Here is a 24,067-nt window from a genome sequence, read left to right as displayed (position 1 = left end):
GATTAATTCTTGAGAGCTGAGCTTGTGGAAAGAACTGTTGCACATTCTGACAGTCAGTGCCCGAATACTGCGGTATCTCTTACCAGATGGCAGGAGAGTAAAGAGTGTATGTGAGGGGTGTGTGCGGTCACCAACAATACTGGTGGCTTTCCAGATACAGCGAGTGTGGTAAATGTCCATAATATTTAGATAAATAAGAAAATACCTTTAATGTAGGGGGAGTCTAATTTGCCAGTCCACACGGGGCAATAGAAGTTCCAGGACTTTGCCCAAGTTCCCAGGGCACTTTAGGGTAATTACTCTAAAACAGTATCCCAGAAACTATTAAATGTAAAAGTCCAAAAATATTTTATTAAATAAGCAAAGACTAAGTACCGGATGGGACGAAACGCGAGGAGTGGATTATTTGTGGGGCAGTATGTACCATTTTTTTATTATGCTTATTTGATAAAATATTTTTTGACTTTTACATTTAGCAGTTTCCGGGATACTGTTTTTGAGTAAATGCCCATAATGTTGGGAAGTGAGACCCCAAAGATGTTTTCCGTTATCCTCACCACCCGCTGATGTTGTGATCCGATACAGTACAATTTCTAAATCAGGTAGTGATGCAGCTGCTCAGAATGCTTTCAGTAGTCCCTTTGTAAAAAGTAGTGAGGATGAATGGTGGGAGATGGGATTCCCTCAGCTTTTGCAGATGCTTTTCCCTGAGAGCTGAAACAAGGCAAAAGATAATGATAAAACTATTACAATCTTATATAAGCTTTATTATAAGCTTTAGTATAATTTTAACTACAAAAGATAATACCGATGATAATGCTCTGCTTCACAAATTTTATTTTTCTTTGAAACTTGCAATCAGAGATACATTTATTCATCCACAATACCATCAGAATTTTAAGCTGTCTTGGTTTCAAACATCTCAGTGCTGCCCACTCCTATTAGATGTCTGGTCACTAAGCAACCATGTTACAACCAATCAGATCACAAAAGTGGAAAAGAGAACAGTTTGGAAACAACAATCCCTCTATGGTGCAAAAATCAATACTTTTTTTCAACTATATCCCTGTCATAAAAAAGTCACTAAACTGCATTTTATATAAGAAGTCTTCCTCAATTTTACTTCCATGTCAGGAATTACATTCCTTAAATCAGTAGCTTTTGCAATATACATGCATGGAAACCGTTATCCAGAAACCTATTATTCAGAAAAATCCAAATTATGGGAAGGCCATCTCCTATAGATGCCATTTTTATCAAGATACAAAAAATATTTCCTATAATAAATCTGAACCTTTTACTGGATCTCAACTAAAATTAATCCTTATTGGAGGCAAAACACATCTATTGGTTTATATTAATATTTACATGATTTTTTTTTTTTAGTAGACTTTTAATAGTATAAAGCTGATTTGGAAAGGTTTTTCCAAATTACAGAAACATGCTTTATCTGGAAAACCCCAGGTCCCAGTCATTCTGGATAACAGGCCCCATAGCCGTAATACTCTGCCTCTGCTATTATTCTTTGCAGCTTCTTTTGCGCTAAGCATATAACATACATTGTGCCTGCTAAACCTCTGTTTTCCTTTACCTCTCTCATAGTCTCTGTAATACCTTAATGACACACCGAGAGGGGTCAACTAGTACTGCTGCCCAAGGCAATACTACTTGGCCCTGGCAGCCCATCCTGCCCACTCACACCCACAAATTCCCCTACCACCCAACAGCTACCATTCACTTGCTTTAATCCCCACCCACCTTTCTGTCTTGCAATCGGAATTGCATCTGCCACCTACTGCATCCTAGACACGTGTCTACCTTGACTACTCTTAGTTTCAGCCTTGCTTGTACACAAAACTATGCATAGGCAGAAGAGGAACTTGCCTAGAGGCACAAAGGTGGGGGCACTAGGAACACACCTCTTCTGCCTACTCATAGTTCCATATGCAGGTAGGGCTGGAACTAGGGGAAGCAGAAGAGGTGTGCACCTATGGTGCAACGGTGAGGGTTGGGGACCTAGGAACACACCTCTTCTGCCTGCCTCCCCTTTGTTTAGCCCTTCCATAATGCAGAGAGACAGATGTATGCCAATGGAGCTGTGATTATAACGCTCCAAAAGAAACCCTGAGACACAAGGTATGTAAGACTTTCTCATAAACTGTTTCAGTTTATTGCTCATAACAGGTAAATGGCGACACAATCCAATCACCTCACCTTTCCCTAACATAGACTGCTGTCCCTTCCTCTATCTGCCAGAATGGCCATCGTATTTCCTGTTCCTGTTTTCTTTATTCACTTTTTCAGTACCAACAACTTTATACTCCACAGTTCAACTTAGGACGCACTGCCACCTAGTGGCCAAATTAACTATTTTACAATTTACATTTGCCTCCTTACACACTGGTAATGAGTGGGGAAAATTACATTACTACCTTTCATTTGAAGCAACGTAGGGGGTTCTTCACAGTCAGGACAGTGAGGTTGTGGAATGTACTGCGGGGTGATGTTGTGATGGCTGATTCTGTTAATGCCTTTAAGAATGGCTTGTTGATTTTTTGGACAGACATAATATCAAAGGCTATTGTGATACTAAACTCTATAGTTAGTATAGGTATGGGTATATATAATTTAATTAAAAGTAGAGAGGGGTGTGTGTATGGACACTGGGTTTCATTTGGAGGGGTTGAACTTGATGGACTTTGTCTTTTTTCAACCCAATTTAACTATGTAACTATGTAACTAACTATGTAACCATCATCACCTTGTATGGGAGTACAAGCGATCAAGGGCAGTGGACTTGGCTTGGGTGCCTGGGTGGCTTGACATGGCACTGCGGTCAGTATTTAAGAACACCCCCCACCTCATTGAGGGCAAATTCTGAGATTACTGTATATACTTTATAACTGTATAACTTGTGTATCTACTATCGAAATATAACCTGGTTGGTGAGACTGCTGAGCTGAAAGGGTACTGCTGAACAAACAGTAGCCTTCTCCTTCAAGGCCCCCAAAAAATTATTTGTGTAATTTTGGGAAAAGGATTTGTGGAAAGACCACAAAGGCCCGGGCCTAGGGTGGCAAGATGTTTGGGGTGGAAAGCAGAGGACAGTATATATCATTAAATTGCATCCCTGAATGCTTTATTAAATCACATGAAGAATTCTTATCTGAGACCCATCATGCAGAGACATATTGTCTGGTTACACAAAGTGACATTGCGATACTGTGCACCATCACATAATGACGTGACGTCACACGTGGTCATGTGATGATGTCATGTGCAGCCAAGTGATGTCACGTGCAGCTGTTTGCACTGAACACGGTATTTTTAATGTATGATAGATACACTTTTTTTCTGCCTGACAGCCAGTGCCTGTTGGATCACAGATAAGAAGTTTATATGAATGTGCAGAGACGCAATTAAATTAAATATACTATACTCAGTCAGCTGGGAAGCAAAACAGGGCAGTTTAGTGGGGCCCAAAGATGCAGTTTGGAATGGAGTGGGGGTATATAAAGCTGCAGCTACAAGATTGACCTGCCTTTGCATTTTTTGGGGGTAGGGTTGCCAACTTTTCTGGAAAAAAATAACAGCCTTCCTATGTATTTATCTTTTTTCCCTATTAATAACATTGGGATCAGCCATAGTTTTTACAGGCCAGGCCAGTAAAATACCGGCCAGGTGGCAACCCTATCTGGGGGGGTCTCCTCTGTGTGTTTTGAGGGGGGCAGCACAGTAGCTGGACCCAGGTGGAAAAGTAAGGTCAAACCAACCCTGAAAAGTTTGCTGCATCAAAATGAATTATATATACAGTGCTATGCAATATGTTGGCGCTATATAAATACATGTTAATAATAATAATAATAATAATATGCGGTAACATGATGGGGGTCATATTGTGTTCAAACTCAAAGAGAACAAATCCACATGCTACAAGGTTGAAAGTGTCTGTGTTATGGGGCTCCCTCTGGTGGCTGAAAAAGCACGAAAATTCAACCATTTCTAATCTTCATTCACGTAAGTGTTTACTGAGAGCAATTTGATAGCATAAAATCAATGTCAACTCCTCACTTTGCCATATATTGATTATCCCCTTGGAGATGGGACAGAACATTGCTTCTTGCTTTGGTTTGACATGCAACAGCATCACAAACAGACAACACTGATTTGTGTAATAAGTCACAGTTTGACCCTTTGCATGGAATGCACTGAGGCTGGTTTCAAAAGTGTGGAAAATCCACGCTGTGAAATCATAATCTGCTGCTCTGGATTAGATATCTGACAAAACAAAACCTGGTCGCTGTGTCTGCCTTAAATCTACAGATAATTTTACTGTTTTAAGCGAGGATACTGTGATCATTGATTTTAGATAGAAAAATGTAGATAACTCATAAGAAAATAGCTTGCTTCAAATAGGCAATAAAAGCCTGTTACCTGTCATTAATTGCTACACGTTACCTTTACACAATATAATAGATTACACATTTTTATTTCCCCATATAAGAATTGTATTGATTAGACAGAGGCCCAGTTTATGGTACAGTACTAGTGTTTTAGATCCATATTACTATCAACACAATAATAGCTCCCAAGCAGCTAGCTGCACCCCCACAACATAATACCTGTCTCTCACCATCCCAGAAATTATATTCCATTGCCAATTAATTTACATCACGCAATAAAACAACAGTTTATTAAAAATCTGACATTTCCGATGATGTCCTCTTAGCAGCTATTTGCACTTTAAAGAAACAGTTCAGTGTAAAAATAAAAACTGGGTAAATGCATAGACTGTGCAAAATAAAAATATTTCTAATATAGTTAGTTAGCCAAAAGTGTAGACTTTCCACAGAAGATCTTGAACTAGCAGGTCCTCTCTGAATCCCATTGATTATAAATGTTGGAAGTTCTATTGTGCATTTGAACGGCATTATATAATATTTGAAATAATGGTTTTCCCAACATTTTTGGCCATTAGTGATGAATGAATCTGTCCCATTTCCCTTCGCAGAAGAATTTGCAAAACTGTGGAGAAATTAACGAAATGCGTTGAAGTCAATATACAAGCAACAATTTTTTACGTGTGCGAAAAAGTCAATGGTCATTTTTCTTGTGGCGACTTTTTTGTCTCTACAACAATTTTGTGTTTGTATTTTGTCTTTGTGACATTTTTGTTGCAGAAATTTTTTTTGTGATGGATTTTGAGTTTCGGTGCTCATCCATGCCTGCCAAAAACATTTGCTCATCACTATTGGCCATTACAGCAGCATGCTTAGAAAGAAGGGGGTCATGTTGTTGGCATCTACAATGCCAATACAGGGATACCTTTGTAAACCCAGTTGCTAACCATTTTCTGCCTGGAAAATTTTGCAGATTTTGACCAGATAAGCAATCACCCATACAGGGCTACAATGAGGTGGATGCAACTTTCCATGCTAATTATAGCATTTATGAACATTTTAAATCACTATCCAATAAAAAGTTGAGATACAAATATCAATCATTCATGGGTGCTCACCACCACTAACAACCAGTTGCTTTGTTATTTCAAGCACGGATCACAAACCTATGACATGAATAAATAAAGAAAATGTATACTGCAAAATAATGGTCATTCTCTGATTGAGACTGGGAGATATAGATCTCTTTTTATTTCATGTTCTGCAATCTCCTTTATGAATTAAGTGTGGGACTGAGTACGGGATAGCATAACACAATTATGTTGCACACATAAAACTTTGTATGTATGTTATGCAAAATATTTCACAAGAATCAAATATGATTATGCAATAAAGTCTGAACTTTGAAGTGAGTAGTTTGATGCCGTTATGAGGTTTATTCACCACGCTGAGTTCATGTTGCACTGTTACTTGATTATTGCATAACACTGCATTAGAGGAATTAGAGGTAATCTCGCCCTATATGTTTAGCATTTTTTCATATGAATAATTTAAGTTTGTTACTGGATATTTAGGAGTTTTTCAAGACTACAGAAACTGTAATTGTTTTGGCCAGTTTGTTTAGCTGGTAGGTAAAAACATCTGGCCTGAAAATACATTGGCTGTTTTAACTTAATTTAATCGATGAACTTTGTCTTGCAGGAATTATTGTGATTACAAAGAGGCTTGTGTAATGCTGGTGTAATAATAAAATAGAATGCAATGCATAATTGTCATCCCAGCTGTCTCATTCCGTCCCCTGCAGCACAGTGGAAACTACTTCCAACACTTGAATGAGCAAGTTCTAAGTACATTCAGGCTCCCATCTCTTTAATGAACTGCAAACTTCAGATGTCCATTTCATTACATGGAAAGCAAGCATAACACTTTTAATACCTATAAACCAGTATGAAGCTCTGGCCTTTTTCACTGCATACAAATTAAACTTTAGTATAGAAAGAAAAAAATCAATCAGGGTACTTCCAAGTATAAGGGTTATACCTAATACCATTGTCCAAAGTATTGTGCATTATCACATGTCTTCTACTGTTGTCCTTGAACAGAGAGTTTTTAGGAGAGTTTTAAAAATGATGTAAGAATGATGTATTACTAAGGACAGAAGGCACATTCAGAAACCATAATCTAATTATATGTAACATAGGTTAATAGATGACTTTAGCAACATATTGATCTATTGCTATTAGAGGCTACTTTGATGGCCCAGACCCCAACATCAGTGTCTCTTGTAAGCAAAGTCTGGAATAAGTAGTTAGCATATATAAAATGATTACCCCTACAGTGACTTAACACAGGGTTAGGTGTTTCCTAGTAACTGGTCACACAATGCAGTATGAGTTTTTTACAACATGTTGTTGTACTAGCATTGCTCTCCATTCTGGTGTATGTCAAGGGCAGGCATATTAAGTCATTTCAGTCAATATGATCTTGTCTATTACTGCAACAATAAATTGATGCTAGGAGGAGCTGGCCTACAAGTTAAGTGATCAGCCTTTAATCAGCCTGATTCCATTCCCTGTGGCAACTCCTTGTGACCCTAGACAAGTCACTTAATCTCCTGAAATCTCCTGCTGTCCTGGTTACTTACTGCACTTATAATGGCTGCCCTGTGTGCTGTAAAAGCACTTTGAGTCCCATGGGGATCACTTCAGGTAATCATCTCTCCAGATCCAAAAAATATGGTGGAAGATTGGCTTTTGTATGGCCATTTGTAGCACTGCTGATGCCCCATGCTGGACCTTCTTCACAGGAAAGTATGACCTGCAGATTTTCAAGGGCAGAAAAAAAGAGTTTACCTAAACCTCATCCTCTTGGACAGACAGAACTGAGCCATAGCTACTGCACCTGTTGATTGGTGGGATCTGTTTACAAGCAATAGACTGGAGGGAAGAAGGTGACATATAAGTTAGGGTTCCCCAGCTTTTTACTGTTAAATGCTGTTTGTTTATGTTTTGGTTATGTTTTTTATTTATTTATTTGACATATATCCATATACAAATTATTACTGTTTATCGCCTTATGTATTTTATATTCTCTGATTATTTGTTGTTATTGTTCCAGCTCTAAAGGGGCCATTGCACTTCAAGGCTTTTTCTTTGTATCCACAATATTGTGAGTGATGCCAGGCCTTCAGCTGATGATCTGCCTTTACAGCGGGATAGTCACTAGTTCTCACTTGTTCCATTTGTGCCTGCAAACATGTTGGCCAGAAAACATAATGTGCGTGGTTCTTAAACTGTTTATATAAAGATGCAGCCAATTCTTTTCCCACACATTGTTGTCCAAGTCGGTATAAGTCTTGTGGCCACATATTGGTTTTTTATTCCTTAGAAGCAGAATAAACCACTTTTGCACAAAACAACGTACCCAAAAACACTTGGATGACTTAAATGGCACGTATGGTAGCACTCAGCATTGACTATTTGCATCATTACATTTTCAGATTTCTAACTACAGAGCTGAAGCTAGAGAATTCCATGCTGTTGCAATACAGCCTAAGTCTGCTTGTGGAAAACCCAGTATGAAAACACCAATAGAAAATAATGTTTTGAGAAGGAAATGTCCTAATTAAACAATCTATTTTAGCCTCGATATGTTGCAAGAACAAAACTTCTTTCTGCCATTGGCTTCAAGATTAGCCATGTTACATTTGCAGCTTCACAGCTTGAGTTCTGTTGTCCTATTTCTATACAACCAATATTAGCTGATCATGCAAACACAATGACATACACTGAAAATAAAAACAAAAACAATTTTTAGCTTTAATAAATACTAACATTTCCTATAACAGTATTTTAATATTATTGATACTTGCCATGGAAACCTTGTCACTTTGCTGTCATTTAGCAGACTAGCATTATATGTTCAGTATAACACTGATAATTTGTACCTATGCTCTATGCCCATTCTTAGTCAGCTCTGTACTTTATGTCCATAGTACTCATAACTCTTCAGCACAAAAAAATTGTTGGTAAGCATATATCATAGGAAAAGGTAAGGTAAAACCAGGATATGCTTAGATTATAAAGTACAGGTATTGTATCTATTATGCTTGGTACCCCGGGTTTACCAGGGATCTTTCCTTAATTTGGATTACCATACATTGACTGCATGAACATTAAATAAACCCAATAGTATTGTTTTGCCACTAATTTGGATTCAAGTAACAGCAGTAAAGATATGTGCTCTGAAAGAGGCCCACAGTAGCTCCCCATCTTCTTTTCTGCTGGTTCACTGCACATGCTCTGTGCTGCTGTCACTTACTGAGCTAAAGGACCAACTCACAAGATACTGAATTTATATATATACTATAAATGACGCAAAAGACACTCCAAAAAAAATCCAAGATGGAAAACTCCTGTGACTGCTTTGAAGGCCCGGCTCATTACTACTAGTGAGATACTGAAGAGTTAGGCTGAAACAATAAGTCCATTGTATAAAATATGGCATTTCTAGCCATATTCTCCTTTCACCATCAAGTCTTTGATGTGAGATTTGGTATTTGGGCACTATGTATGATCAGTTTGGTAATCGGGTTGTTTTACAGGGTGAGAATGGCTCTGCCTCTTGATACTTGTCAGCTGTAAGAAGACTAACCTGGTGTCTTGGCTTCCCCAGCATGCTAACCATTCTTCAGCCATGCACAGAAGTCATGTGCATTGCATGCATTGTGGCGTGATGCATGTCGTAATACAATGAGCTGCATAACTGGAGGTGGGCGTATTTAGGCTTCCAAGTGTTCCAAACTTTGCTTGGTTATCAAGTTTGGTTCCCTGACCTTCTGTGTGATTTTCGACCAGAATCCTGTTCTGCTTGCCCTGACCTTCGGCCTGTCTTATCCCCCTCTTGCCTGATCTTTTTTACTATGCAAAGATTTCATCAGTTTCAACTTTTGCCTGTTCTGGCTACATTGTTTGCCACCTAACCTGACCGTCTGATTGATCTTTGGCCACAATCTTGTGCTGCCCTGTGCTGCCCTGCCCTGCCCTGCCCTCCCACTTGCCTTATCTATGGTACTACAAGGGTTGCCGCCTATTCTGGAAAAAAATATCAACCTTCCTATATTTTTATTTTTGTTCCCTATTAAAAATATTGGCATGAATCATAACTTATACTGGCCTGGTGGCAACCGTAGGTACTATAAATAGACCTCACCACTCTCTCCACTCCACTAGCTTTCTATTCCCATCTTGGGATAGCTTGGTGTCAATTTGGGCTGCTTGTGGGTCATTATTTACAACTTGTCCATGACATCTGCTTGACCATCAGTCAGTGGTGGTCATAAATGGTGTCTCCTCCTTGTGTGTAATAAATGTTCCCATTTTCAAATCTGGTGTTTACCTGGTGTTTATTATACTTTTGAATTTTACTTTCTAAGTGAATTACATTTTGTGAATCTTTCCTGCTGTTCAGTCTACAACAAACCTGTATCGCTGAACTAAAACTGTATTACTAACGTGCATCTGTGCTTTTCAGGAGCCACGTGCCATTGCAACTACAAAAATTCAAGTGTTCAGTGCGGTGGGGAAACTGGCTTGCCATAAGCTGTAACAAGTAAGATGTCCTTCAAGAGACTTGCTGAAGGTGGTTAAAGAAAACTGTAGTTAACATAACTTAAAGCTAAAGCTAATTATAAGCAGAATATGGAAGCATTAATGTAACATCAACAAAACAAAGGCAAGAAAAATAGGAATACAAAACTCTGCAATGCCCCCATAAATATACATGTTAAATCAAGCTAGACATGTTTTATCATGCCATAAAGCAGACAAACAAATAATCTCAACAAACAAATGCCACTGAATAGTTAACCTTAGTTCCCTTTAATTCTCTCCGATTGCAATGATCCCTGTCACAAACCAAATCTAAAATTCATCACAATTATGCAGACAATTGCTAAATCCATACAACATTGCGTAAGCTTTCCCTACTGCTATTTTGAATTTCTAAGCATCCATGGCTCCAGGGTATAGCTCGGGATTGAACCAAATATCTTCTCAGTAAATGTTTATGATCACAAGACACAGAGGGAGGAGGTGTGCATACATTGTGTAAGTACCAAGAGTACATTATTCTAACAGTTCAGTTATAATTATTCTAACAGTGCGGTTCAGCAGAATGTAATAAAGGTGGGCTGGCAATCTCCAAAAAGTTCCAGGGAAAAAATAGGGGTCTTTGTATAAAGCGGGGGAAGAGCCGAAATGTCACCTAAGATTCAGAGACACTGAAACAACCAATCTTCAGACTGCTGAGATATAAAATAAGTCTGTGCAACACAGAACATTTGTCAAAGCTGGCGGCCAGAATGTGATGTTGCTTAATGGTAATAAGCACCATTATCATTAAGTTTTTTAAATCCAAACTCTCTGTTCTTTTTTTCTACATAAAATCCATTTAGTCCACGCAGAATAAATGAAGTATAGTCTTTCTAACAATAGAGCATAAAGAGCTTCAGTTCTTACCTGATAGGATTACACTCTCTGCAATCAAGGGAGAAAAAAAAAAAAAGTCAACTAATTGTAATGGAAATTTCAAGTGCTTGGCAAATGTTACAGCATTTTATTTCGCTAATTTCGCTATGACAGCTGAATGCACCTATAGCCCGCCTGGCTATTAGATATGCACAGCCAGCTTTCAGTCAAATTCAAATCTGGTTAAAGTTCTTGCTCCATGTGATGCAAAGCGTTGATTGAGTCTGCAGGAAAAAAAAAATCTGATTGGGTTTTGTGGATATTGAATTTAGAATAATACTGGTGGCTTGTACAGAGGGAATCATGCAGTCCATCGTGCTTGGAATTGTTAAATTATAGGGAGAACCTTTCTGCAATTGAAGTTCATCTTTGAATTCATTTTTTGTATCATGTAGACACTGATGTCCTGAAATAAGAAGCTGGTATTTTTTTTTAATTCTTGAGTTGTATGCCTTTCTCTTCTGCCTCTTTCTAAACTGGTTACCGCTAGGGTTGCCACCTATCTGGTTTTCACCCAGATGCCCTGGTTTTCCGAATGAGGAAATCCAGACTGGTCTTTTAAATGAATGTCATAGGCATACCCCTGGATCAACTGCCCCACCCCCTGATGCCATCCACCTGCCCATATGTCACAAGGCCGGCCCCCTTCCAGGTCTCAGAAGAAGATGGCAACTCTAGTTACCGCTGTCAGTGGCACCAGGGAACTAGTGAGGAGATGTGTATTGTTATTAATAATCTTTTAGCACTTAGTTTCCCATTCAAATCCTCTCCTAGTCACCTTAAGTCACACCATTGTTTGCATGCTTGGGTCAGTGGGAACAACTGGATACAAGTTTAAATTCCATTGACTCTACTGGATTTCATAGAAAGGACTGCCATAGCTAAAACTGAGTATGTTCCTTCACTTATACCACAGTTTCTAAGATTTATTGTGGTGCTGTGACTGGTAAAAGACTAGAGGGAAGGTATGTCTCTCCCAGAATTCAGAGGAGAACAATAATAGGGGTTGTTTGACCACCTAGGGAAAAAGGGGAGTGTATATGAGTGAGGTCTCCATCTAGGAAGTAGGATTAAATAAGCAGTAATAGTGGCTGAGGCACAATCAAAAGCAGGTTGTGGACATATAGGGGGTTTTATTAAAGTCCAAATGCCAAAGTTTTTTTACTATAAAATCCAAACTTTAGTGGAAAAAATACCCTTGAATTTTTGAGATTTATGAAACCCAGAGGATGGAAAAGTCCAAAAATCCAGCTTCTCAGACCTACCGAGGCTGTATATAAGTCAATGGGAGAGGTCCCTATCCTGTTTGGAAGTTTCTGTGGTTTGCTCTGGAATTTACCAGAAAATCTGACTATTTCAGACTTTTTAGGCAAAAATCCGAAAAAACATACGATTCGGATTTTCACTCCATTTTTTTGTTTGTCCCCGATCCGATTAAATCGTGTTTTTTAATAATAAATAAGGTCTAATCATGGATTCTAGTTTGGTCAGACTTTTTTAACTTACACATTGAGATTTTGATAAATAAAGCCCATACAGTGTGTTCCAGCGTCAAAAGAAAGAGCCTTAATTTGTTTATGTTGTCTGAATTGAAAACGGTCCTATGTCGTGGAAAACCCTGCTGTAAATAAAGTACAGACACATATTTGCATTAATAAAAACTACACTGGGTGCCATTGTCTCTTTTTTTGGATGAGGTATTGCCTATTCTGCCAGCCTTGAAAAGAAAATCCTTACTGAAAGGGCTTATTAGAGTTAAACGTGTATTTACTGTATGTGTATCACTGTTTCTCCTGGGTCCTCAAACCCTGTCAAAGTGGTGATCCAACTGAACCCTCTCCAAATATATCCCTAATAAACTCCCCCTCCCCATACAGTATATAACAGCAGCACATCATTATAAATTATAAACTTTTTTAGGTGCACTAGATATAGGGAATGAGGGAGGGGAGATTGATCCAAACTGTTTGGATTTGTATTTTCCTGTGTTCACTCCTGAATTTTGTGCATTGTTTTTCTCATGACCTAGATACCTTCTCTCCTTGGCTGGACAGCTCAGCACTGATCAACTAAAGCAGAAATATTGTGTCGCATACAGCACATGTAGGGGCACATTTACTTAGTTCGAGTGAAGGAATAGAATAAAAAAAACGTTGAATTTCTAATTATTTTTTTGGCTACTTCGACCTTCGACTACGACTTCGAATCAAACGATTTGAACTAAAAATCTATTCGACCATTTGATAGTCAAAGTATCAAAAAAAACTTTGACCCCCTACTTCGCCATCTAAAACCTACCGAACCTCAATGTTAGCCTATGGGGAAGGTCCCCATAGGCTTTCTAACAAATTTTTGGTCGAAGGAAAATCGTTCCACAGATGGATTAAAATCCTTCGAATCGTTCGTTTCTACGGTTTTAAACAATCGATCGAACGATTTTTCCTCTGATCGTTCAATCGAATGAATTGCGGTAAATCCTTCGACTTCAATATTTGAAGTCGAAGGATTTAACTTCGACAGTCGAATATCGAAGGTTAATTAACCCTCAATATTCGACCCTAAGTAAATGTACCCCGTAGTGTTAACAAAAGCCACGTGTCCCAGAGTGATGGTGTTAACTCTCATGCCGCTAAAGGCACAGTAAACCAATGACAGAGTTTTGTGTTGCTGGCTTTTCCGGCACTGGAAGGTTTAAAGCAAGCTATTTAGGTCATTTTATGTGGATTACAAAGCCATACAGAGAGCAGAGACGCCTCATAAATCAGATTTTAGCCAGGCAAACAGGATAATTTGAGGTTTGTTTGTATGTCTTTTTTTCCTTTAAACCAATTTCCCTTCGAGATGTTTAGATGTAATTTGATTTGAGTTTTATTGTCAGGAGTTAAGTGGTTTATTCTCTCTGCGGCTGTTAGAGAGGGAAAATGCTCATCACACGCCATGCAAGGCTTCACTTCTTCTTAATACCCATAGCTGCATTGTTAGTAAATAACACCTTCAGAGAGTAGCGAGGCACTTGATGAGCCTTAAGTGAACTGCATCCAGTAGCTGTTTAGCATGTGTTAGCAAATACTCATCAGTGCCATTATAGTGTCTAATAATTTAGTGAACGACTAACCCAAATAAACAAGCACATTGTCAATAAAAGTCTGCAATATGGAGACAGAAAACATATTAGGAGAAGAAAGAGTTTCACATTTCTAAGGTGGTCAAAAAAAGATTAGGGATTTTTGTACAGATGTAGCCCGAATTATTGAACATTTTGCACGGGCCTAATTTAAAACATGAGGGCTCATTTATGATAGGTCGGTGCAGAGATTGATAGGTGGTATCTAGCTTTGTGCCCATTAAAACGCCATACACTTCATGTACTGTACTTCTGCTTGCACCTATTGTTCTAGGTACTAACTTGCCAGCTGCACCTTCTTTGGTGCATGAGATACAAGGGGCAAAAGAATCCACTGTACCAGATCAGTGGCAGAACTACAGAGAGAGCAGACGCCATTGCAAATCAAAACCCACTGCGTTTCAATGCCACTGTACTAGATGCTAAGTACAGGACAAAAGGGGGGTTGTGGGAGCACTCAAAAAGTAAAAATGTATTTAAGTAAAAGGAAAGTGCTACTGACTTGCCAAATTAATCAATGCACATTCCCTGGGCCCCTGTCCAAGTAATTCAGTAGAAATGCAAGTGCAAAGACACTGGTTTTTAGTTACAAAGTTATGATCATAAAGTTGATAAGCCACCATACCACGTCAAGGTAAACCCAATACGATGTTTACCCTAACTTGTTTACCTCTGGTCATAGTATAAAAAGTCTTTTACTTCTCTGCATTGTAGCATTACTAATAGTAATCAGTGTCTCTTGAACCTTGGTTTCAGTCTGAGGGCTAGATCCTCCCCCGCCACTATGCGGCTTTTAAGAGAGAGAGATTGCCCAAACCAACGCCCATTTTTTTAAAAGCATAGGGCCACCATTAGTGTAAAGGGGTGGGTATGGGGTGCTACAAACCACATGAAGCTTAGCCCGCAGATTCTGACTACAATACAATATACAAAAAGTACAGGACTCCTACTGAATACTGTATACATGTATTCACATATAATGAAAGGTGTGCAAGTGCCATTCACATGGCGACATTCCTGCACAGGTGCAAGTTGTGGCCATTTGCAATTTTGGCCTAAAGTTTTTGCAATTCCACTGCTTTAGTAATAGTAAATAAACGAGTTCTGGATCTTTTATTATATTCTAAGCACATGTAAGGAACATGTGAGTAAAAGGGGCAATAGTAAGAATTGCTCATGATCCTGCTGCTAAAAAGTATCCTGCCATTTATCGTGTGATGCTGTGCTTAACTTTAACACAATATACTAGGCACCGGCAGTTCTGAATATCAATAACAGTTCTGTACTCACAAACACATAGATCAATACAGTCCAACTGCATGTTTCTGGGAAATTAAAAAGAAATGTTGGAAGGCAATGTGGACCATTGGGTTCCAGTAGTATAGCACTGATATTCTGTAGGTTTCTGTGATTTGCTATTTGGTAGTATCTCTGTGGCAGAGTACAGGAGGCTCTTTTTGGCAGTACACTTGAAAGCATATTTATCAAGGGTTGAATTTCGAATTGAAAAAACTTCAAAATTGGAATTCAAAAAGACCAACTGAAATTAGGTTGAAGTTTTTTTTTTTGGTCGAATAGGTCAGCTTTCGATCGAATAGGTCCGTATTCGGATGAATTCGAATTGTTCGAAACGAAGGAATAACGCATTTGATCGACTTTGATACGTAGTTTTTCCCCAAACAAAAACTTTGATTTTTCAAAGCCCACCAATTGACTCCAAATGGATTCAAGGAGGTCCCCCATATGCTAAAACAGCAATGGCGAATTTTTTATAGAGACAGTACGGGGCATATTTACCAAGGGTCGAAATTCTAATTCAAAAAGACCAATGAAAATTAAGTCAAAGTTTTTTTTTGGTCGAATAGGTCAGTTTTTGATCGAATAGATCAGTCTAATCATACTAATCGAAGGAATAGCGAATTTGATTTTTCAAAGTCCACCAATTGACTCCAAATAGGTTCTAGGAGGACCCCCATAGGCTAAAACAGCAATTCGGCAGGTTTTAGATGGCGAATGGACGAATTTTTAAAGAGAGACAGTACATGATGAATTTCGATATTCTAATTTTTTGAATTCTTTACAAATTCGAATCGAATTTGGACTATTCCCTAGTCGAATAACACAAAAAATAGCTTGAAAATTCAAATTTTTTTCATTCGAAATTTCACCTCGACCTTTGATAAATTTGCCCCTACATGATAAATTTCGAATTTTCACATTTTTTCCAAATTCAATCGAATTTGGACTATTCCCTAGTCGAAGTAAACAAAAAAAAGCTCGAAATTCACCTCGACCTTTGAAATTGGTGTTTATTCCTACAAAACTTGCGAGGAATTCATAAATTACACATGATTTGAGCCCACTGGGAGCAACAGCCATGGTGAACAACATGTTGCTAGTGATCCATTGATTAGGGATCCCTGCCTTATTCTATATGCTCTGGTAAGGACACATGATCCTATTTATCACTGGAGGGCTTACCATAAGCTTGGAAATGGATATAAACTGCACAAAAAAATCCAGATCGTTTACTGGTATCTGCAATCGGTCGATGCCATAAAAAAAGCAGAAAAAATATTGTTTCCTATTTCTGTGTGATCCGTACAGTAATAGTGTTACTTGGAATCTGCTAATAGATCTGTGGGACTGTCATCAATAAAAAAAAATTACCATACAGGACTAAATCTTCCCATATGTTTAATAACAAATCATAATTCTCCCACATCTTCTCAGTCTTGTCTCAAGCAGTTTAACATTGTAAAGAGACTATAATCATATTAATGTCTTCCCTTATAATCCTATTAAGATTAAATGTAGATTAAATAAAATTGTTGTGTTCTTTTCTGTTTCATAACTCTACTTTTCTCTTTTATAACTGTTCCATTTTGCATGATATTGTGTTTTGAAGAGTTCTCTTTACTTTAGTGTAAAAAAGTGAACATTTAATTCTCATAACTGAGACAAAAAGGGAAAAACATCCTGATTTTGTGAAGGATTTGCATTAAAAAATGTAATGTATGAAGGCTGGAGTAATGTGATGCTGGAGTGACTGGGTGTGTAACAGCCACAACTCTACTTCCTGCTTTTCAGCTCTCTTGGTTTCCACTGACTGGTTACCAGGCAATAAACAATCTGTGACTAGTGATGGGCGCAGTTTCGTGAATTTTTCACTGTTTCGCGGGAAATTCGCCAATTTTGCGGTGAAGCGAAACGGCGCAAATTCACCCATCATTATCTGTGACTTTAGGGCTGAGGGATACATGGGTCATAACTGTTTCCATCCAAAGCTGAAAAAGGAGAAACGCCACAGGATACACAGCAGATAAGTAGTGATGAGCCAATCTGTCTCGTTTCGCTGCAGCGAAAAATTCATCGCATTGAATTCAATGGCCAATTTTACGTGCAACAATTCTTCTCGCTCCAAATGGATGAAAGTCAATGGGCATTTTTTCTTATGGCAACTTTTTTTTGTCCTGATACATTAAAGTCAATGGACGCCTTTTCTTATGTAGACTTTTTTTTCTCCAAATACATTAAATTCAATGGGCGTTTTTTCTTATGGCGACTTTTTTTTGTCCTAATACATTAAAGTCAATGGGCGTTTTTTCTTATGGCGACTTTTTTTCTTCAAATGCATTAAATCAATGGGCATGTTTTCAATTGGTCAACTTTTTTTCTCCAAATGCATTCAATTCAATGGGCCGTTTTTTTCATATGGCGACTTTTTTTCTCCAAATGCATTAAAGTCAATGGGCGTTTTTTCTTATGGCGACTTTTTTTCTCCAAATGCATTAAAGTCAATTGGCGTTTTTTCATATGTTGACTTTTTTTCTCCAAATGCATTAGTCAATGGGTGTTTTTTCTTATGGGTGTTTTTTCTCTGCAAATTTTCCGCTGCTAATTTTCACTGCAGTTTTGTGAAACAAATCGCAAATGGCGAAATTTGGGATTTAGTAGCAAATCCATGGCTACAAATAAGTTCTGTAGTATACAATGGGATTCTTCAGAACTTATCTGTTATCTACTATGTATTCTGTGCTAGAAATGGCTGCCCCCATGGCTACACAGCAGCTTGTTTATATAAACTATAGTTGTGTTTCTGAAGCAAACACAGCAGTTTTACCAGTGCAGGGCAACAGTACATCATATTGTCATTCCTTTAAAACACTTTCTTTTTTTGGTGTTACGGTTCCTTTAATATCTACTAATAATCTTTTTAAAATTTGCCATTTTTAGATTGATTTATCCCATTCTTGACCTCTTTCCAGTAAAATAAAACATATATGTATTTTACTCAAATCCGATACCATATTTTACCTAATTTGAATAAGTGTGACTTTTTTTTTGGTGATTTTAGAAGAAGATTTTCCAGCAGAGGGCTAGAAGTCACAACTCAGCTGGAAAAACTTTTTCTTAGTATGGTTCTGCTTCTGTTTGGCACAAGTTATCAATTCTGAATTAAAGCTTCCCATAGGGAAAATGTAAAGATTCATGGAAATAGGATCACATATATTGCACTAAGAAAGAACATGAAGAATCAGGAAACCAGTGTTACCCAAACATAGCTTTGTTAAACCTAATAAAAATGTGCAAAGCGCTGGGAAACAGAGGCCTGAATCAATGACTGCTGTTTCTTGTCTCACAAAGTAAATCATTAGGTGGGAGACACTTGTGTTCCGACACTGCGACTCCTGATTAATATACAGGTCAAATACAGAAAGTTAAGAAATGTTTCTGTGATTCACACTTCCTAATATATACGCAGCATTATGATTCACTCATATTAAACCTATAAATATTCGGGATTTCCATAAACAAACAGACTTGCTAACACATAGACTGCGCGTGGCGTGCATTATACGTAAATTATAATGGCCGGTGTCGTGATGAAATGTCTTCCTCTTTTTTATTTTCACGTTCATTTTATGGAGTACCCTAATAAAATGTCACATGTCCTTTACCAATGCAACCTTATGCGATCCCACAAATATAATTGGGTTCTGTAGGTACATTGCCATGCCCAAAAATGAATTCTTTTTTTTTTTTCATACACACATAACCCAATTCGCAATTTGTCTGGTATGGACATCTGGTGGCACATTTATAAGACTGAAACTACAGTTTGTCACAGAGACAAACTCGGTACATGTATGGGATCCTTTATCCAGAAACCTGTTATCCAGAAAGCTCCCCATTTAAATCAAATAATTGTGATTTTTAAAAATGATTTTCTTTTTCTCTGTAATAATAAAACAATATATTATACTTGATCCAAACTAAGATATATTTATTCTTACTGTATATAGTGGCCAAAACGATCCTATTGGGTTTAAATAAAGTTTCGAGGTTTTTTTTAGGAGGCTTAAGGTATGGAGATCCAAATTAAGGAAAGACCCCTTATCCAGAAACCTCACACATTCTAGATAACAGGTCTTATACCTGTTTATGACTTTTAGATGCATATTTAGCAAGAGGTAAAAATACAGTAAACTCTAAGCACACCCTCTGCTAAATAATACCTTATAGGTCCTATACAGGTATGGGATCTGTTATTCGGAGACCCATTATGCAGAAGTTCCAAATTACAGGAAGGCCGTCTCCCACTGACTCCAGTTTAAACATATATTTCACATTATTAAAAATGAATTCCTTTTTCTCTGCAATAATAAAACAGTAACTTGCAGGGCCAGAACTAGTGGTAGGCAGAAGAGGCACCTGCCTAGAGCGCAATGATAGAGGGCACTGAGTAGGTACCAGTTTAAGGGTCTTCTCCCTACCCATAATCCATGTTCCCTCTCCCATCCCCTCTACTTCTCTCTGAAGCGAGGTGGCTGACCAGGTTGCCTAGGGGGCCGGTTGGCTTGGCCCAGCCCTGGTACCTTTTACTTGATCCCAACTTAGATATATATCATATGTAGCATATGAAAGAATCTTACCAAGCAGGAATATAGATATCGGTAAAAATTTCCCTTTTACTTTTTTTACTTTGATCCCCCAATGTTATGATATTCTCTGTGCTGCCTTAGAGATCGTCTGACCAGAAATACTGCAGCTCTATCTGTAAGAGGAAGTTAAAAACAGAACTTTGGGGTCCGTTTACTAAAGTGCGTTAAAAATATTCGCACAATATATAGACAGAATTTTCGCCAAATATGTTATCGCCAGTTTACTAACCTGCGGTAAATATAAATTTGCGAATTTTCTTGCGCAAGAATAATTGTTCGCCAGTTATCTCATTTGCTGAAAATAACGCTACGTACACATTAACGCATGGTTTACTAAACAGCGAAATGTGCTAAAGACAAAATTAACGCCAGAATATTCGCAAACTTTTACCGCCACATATGAAGTGGCGTAAAAGTATTTTTTCTGCCAGAAAATTCTCAAGGGGCATCACCATCATTCTTTGCTGACAGGAGAGAGATCTGTAGCTATTGCTGACAGGATGTTTTGGCTTCTGCTTCTATCTGGTGCAACAGCAGCAGTTTCAGCTCAGAGTCGTATTATTGGCAGTGGCATCACAGTCCAAGGATTCATCAGCCTCTACACTTTTTGGTTTCATTGTGATTGGCTACATTAAACTGTGCATTTCTATGAAGCAAAGAGATTGACTGGTATCATTTCCTATGATTCTATTGGCAGAAGAGTTTATATGATGCAGACATGTTTGATTGGTATTACTCTGGTGATGTTGTTGGATGGTATAATCATCAGTCAATAAAGTTTATAAGTTTTGAAGATGCATTTCTGGCCATAAATGTCACAGTAAAAATTGCCATAATAACCGCCATAAAACAAGACTATTTTATAGCATAAATATTCGCAAAAACGTAATTTTTCGCCAGAAAATTCGCAACTCGCTAAAATTACCGCTAACGTAAACTGGTTCCTTAACGTAGTTACCGCAAGTGATCGCAATGACTTCTGAGCGCATCGCTGTTTAGTAAACTTAGTCGCTGCGAATATTCTGGCGTAAAAATATTCTCAGCGATAACATGCGGAAACTTAAAGTCAGATTTACCGCACTTTAGTAAACGGACCCCTTTGTCTGTTAATTGGCTCATGTGACCTAACCTGTATATGTGTCGTTTGTGAGCACCGTGAATCATAGGGGGACGGCTGTTATTGCTTAAAATGGCAATTTTCTATTTAGATTTACCCATTAGCTCATACTACTAAAAATAATGTTTTATAAAAATGGTTTATTTATGTAATACATTTTTTATAGAGACCTACAATGTTTGGGGTATAGTTTTCCTTTAAGTGCCTCCAGCCAAAGGTTAGCTCTGGTCACCCTTATATTGAAGCTAGTGAACAGGAGGTCAGTAAATATTCCAACAAATCCCAAATAGAAAGCTAGTCATGTTTCTGTTGCCTGGCTCATGTACTGATTAAAAACAAGTCTTTCTGGCTTATCAGTAAGAGAGGCAATTTACACTTCCCAGTGTAGTAAATGTAGGTGTTTTATGCAAAGGGGAAAGCTGTGGATCAGGCACCTGCAGACTCTGTCCACTTCAACTCTCCAAGTCATTTTCCATGGACTCTGGTAGCAGTCACTCAATTACCGACCTGCACTCCAGCCTAAGCCTCTCACTTTTCTCTGCCCTTCTCTAACTTCAGTAACCAAGGAGTCAATGCAGTTGCTGCCGAGAACATCACTGAAACAACATTACATTTATTTATTTGTATTGGTTTAAATACGCCACAGAACTATTTTTTTCCCACATAAATCTGTTGCAGCTACTGCATGTAGTCAGCTGGACACCAAATGGTGCAACCGAAATTTACCGTGAAATTTGCAAAACGTCAAAAATTTTGTGAAACGCATTGAAGTAGTTAATGTACATCAAAATAATTTCGTGTCTGACTATAGCTGGAAAGGGTGGGGGCTACAACATGGAGCTGGTCACTGCTCCTGTATAACTATAACAAACAAGGGAAAGTTGTGCTCACCACTAATTTTTAAAAACCATTAGGCGAGAACAATGACCAGCTCCATGTTGTAGCTCCCACCCTTCCCAGCTATAGTCAGGTGATCCCACTGGTGTCTAATAAAAGGGCAGCCAAGTTTGGGAGTTTTACTTTGAAAGCAGCTAGTAAGTTGCAGGTAAAACGTAGTCCCTTTGTAAAATGTATAATGAAGCAATAGAATTCTTAAAGGGATACTGTCATCGGAAAATATGTTTTTTTCAAAACACACCAGTTAATAGTGCTACTCCAGCAGAATTCTGCATTGAAATCCATTTCTCAAAAGAGCAAACAGATTTTTTTATATTCAATTTTGAAATCTGACATGGAGCAGTTTCCCAACTGCCCCTGGTCATGTGACTTGTGCCTGCACTTTAGGAGAGAAACACTTTCTGGCAGGCTGCTATTTTTCCTTCTCAATGTAACTGAATGTGTCTCAGTGGGACATGGGTTTTTACTATTGAGTGTTGTTCTTAGATCTACCAGGCAGCTGTTATCTTGTGTTAGGGAGCTGTTATCTGGTTACCTTCCCATTGTTCTTTTGTTTGGCTGCTGGGGGGAAAAGGGAGGGGGGTTATATCACTCCAACTTGCAGTACAGCAGTAAAGAGTGATTGAAGTTTATCTGAGCACATGACTTGGGGCAGCTGGGAAATTGACAATATGTCTAGCCCCATGTCAGATTTCAAAATTGAATATAAAAAAATCTGTTTGCTCTTTTGAGAAATGGATTTCAGCACAAAATTCTGCTGGAGCAGCACTATTAACCGATTCATTTTGAAAAAAATGTTTTTTTCCCGTGACAGTATCCCTTTAATGAATCAGATGCAATTTGAGTGTAGGACTGGCCAGTAGTGATAGGTGAATAAATTCGTCTTGCACAAATTTGTGGCAAATTTCCAGGTTTCGCCGGCAGCAAATAAATTTGCAAATCTCCCGTGAAAATTCACCGGCATCAACATTTTTTGGACGTGACGCCCATTGATTTTAATGCCAGCCTCACCTTGGATGCGGGTGGCAATTTCCGATTTTCACGAGTTTTCGTGAAAATGTCAGAGTTTCACAATTTTTCGTGAAACTTTCGGATTTCATGGTTTTTACGTGAATTTTAGGGCATTTCGCAAATTTTGCGGGAAACTCGCAAATTTTTTGCAAAGCGAAACAAGAGAAATTCGCCCATCAGTATAGGGCCAGATATGGGATGACTTTGACATAGTTGGCCAGCTTAAATATATTGCAATATATGGACAAACAATTCCTGTTTTGTTTAAAGGGTAAGGCATTTTTTAGTAGCAGTATGCACAAAATGTCTCTGTCTTAAATATATTGATAATGGGTTGAGTGCTCTTGTATTTGTCTATATGTATTTTGTCATCACAGCCTCATTGCACCCCCGCCTAATGGTTTTAAAAATTAGTGGTGAGCACAACTTTCCCTTGTTTGTGTGTGTGTGTATGTGTATATATATATATATATATATATATATATATATATATATATATATATATATATATATATATATATATATATATATATATATATACATACATACATACATACATATATATATATATATATATATATATATATATATATATATATATATATATATACGCACTCTCAGGTCTTAAATATAGTATAAAAAATGTTTTATTGTTCAATGCGAGACTTTAGTCTCGCATTGAACAATAAAACATTTTTTATACTATATTTAAGACCTGAGAGTGCGGATCCTTTTGTTGGTTACTATTTGAATTTTGAGACTGCACCCAGGCAATTTAAACCATTTTTCGTGAGTGCTGGCTATTCTAAGAAATATATATATATATATATATATATATATATATATATATATATATATATATATATATATATATATATAGTAAAAATAGAATTCACACCAATTGGGAATTTCACAGTTCTCTGTTCACTTATATGACATTTTGCCAAACTCTATTTCTACTCTTTGATCAGGGTGGGACTGGGCTGATGGGACACAGAGTCAAACCCGAAGTTCCGTCAACCCAGCACCATTGCCTCGCCAGAGTC

This window comes from Xenopus laevis, chromosome 2S (assembly GCF_017654675.1).
Source record: "Xenopus laevis strain J_2021 chromosome 2S, Xenopus_laevis_v10.1, whole genome shotgun sequence".
Taxonomy (NCBI): Eukaryota; Metazoa; Chordata; class Amphibia; order Anura; family Pipidae; genus Xenopus; species Xenopus laevis.
Note: the sequence above shows the minus strand (reverse complement) of the source record.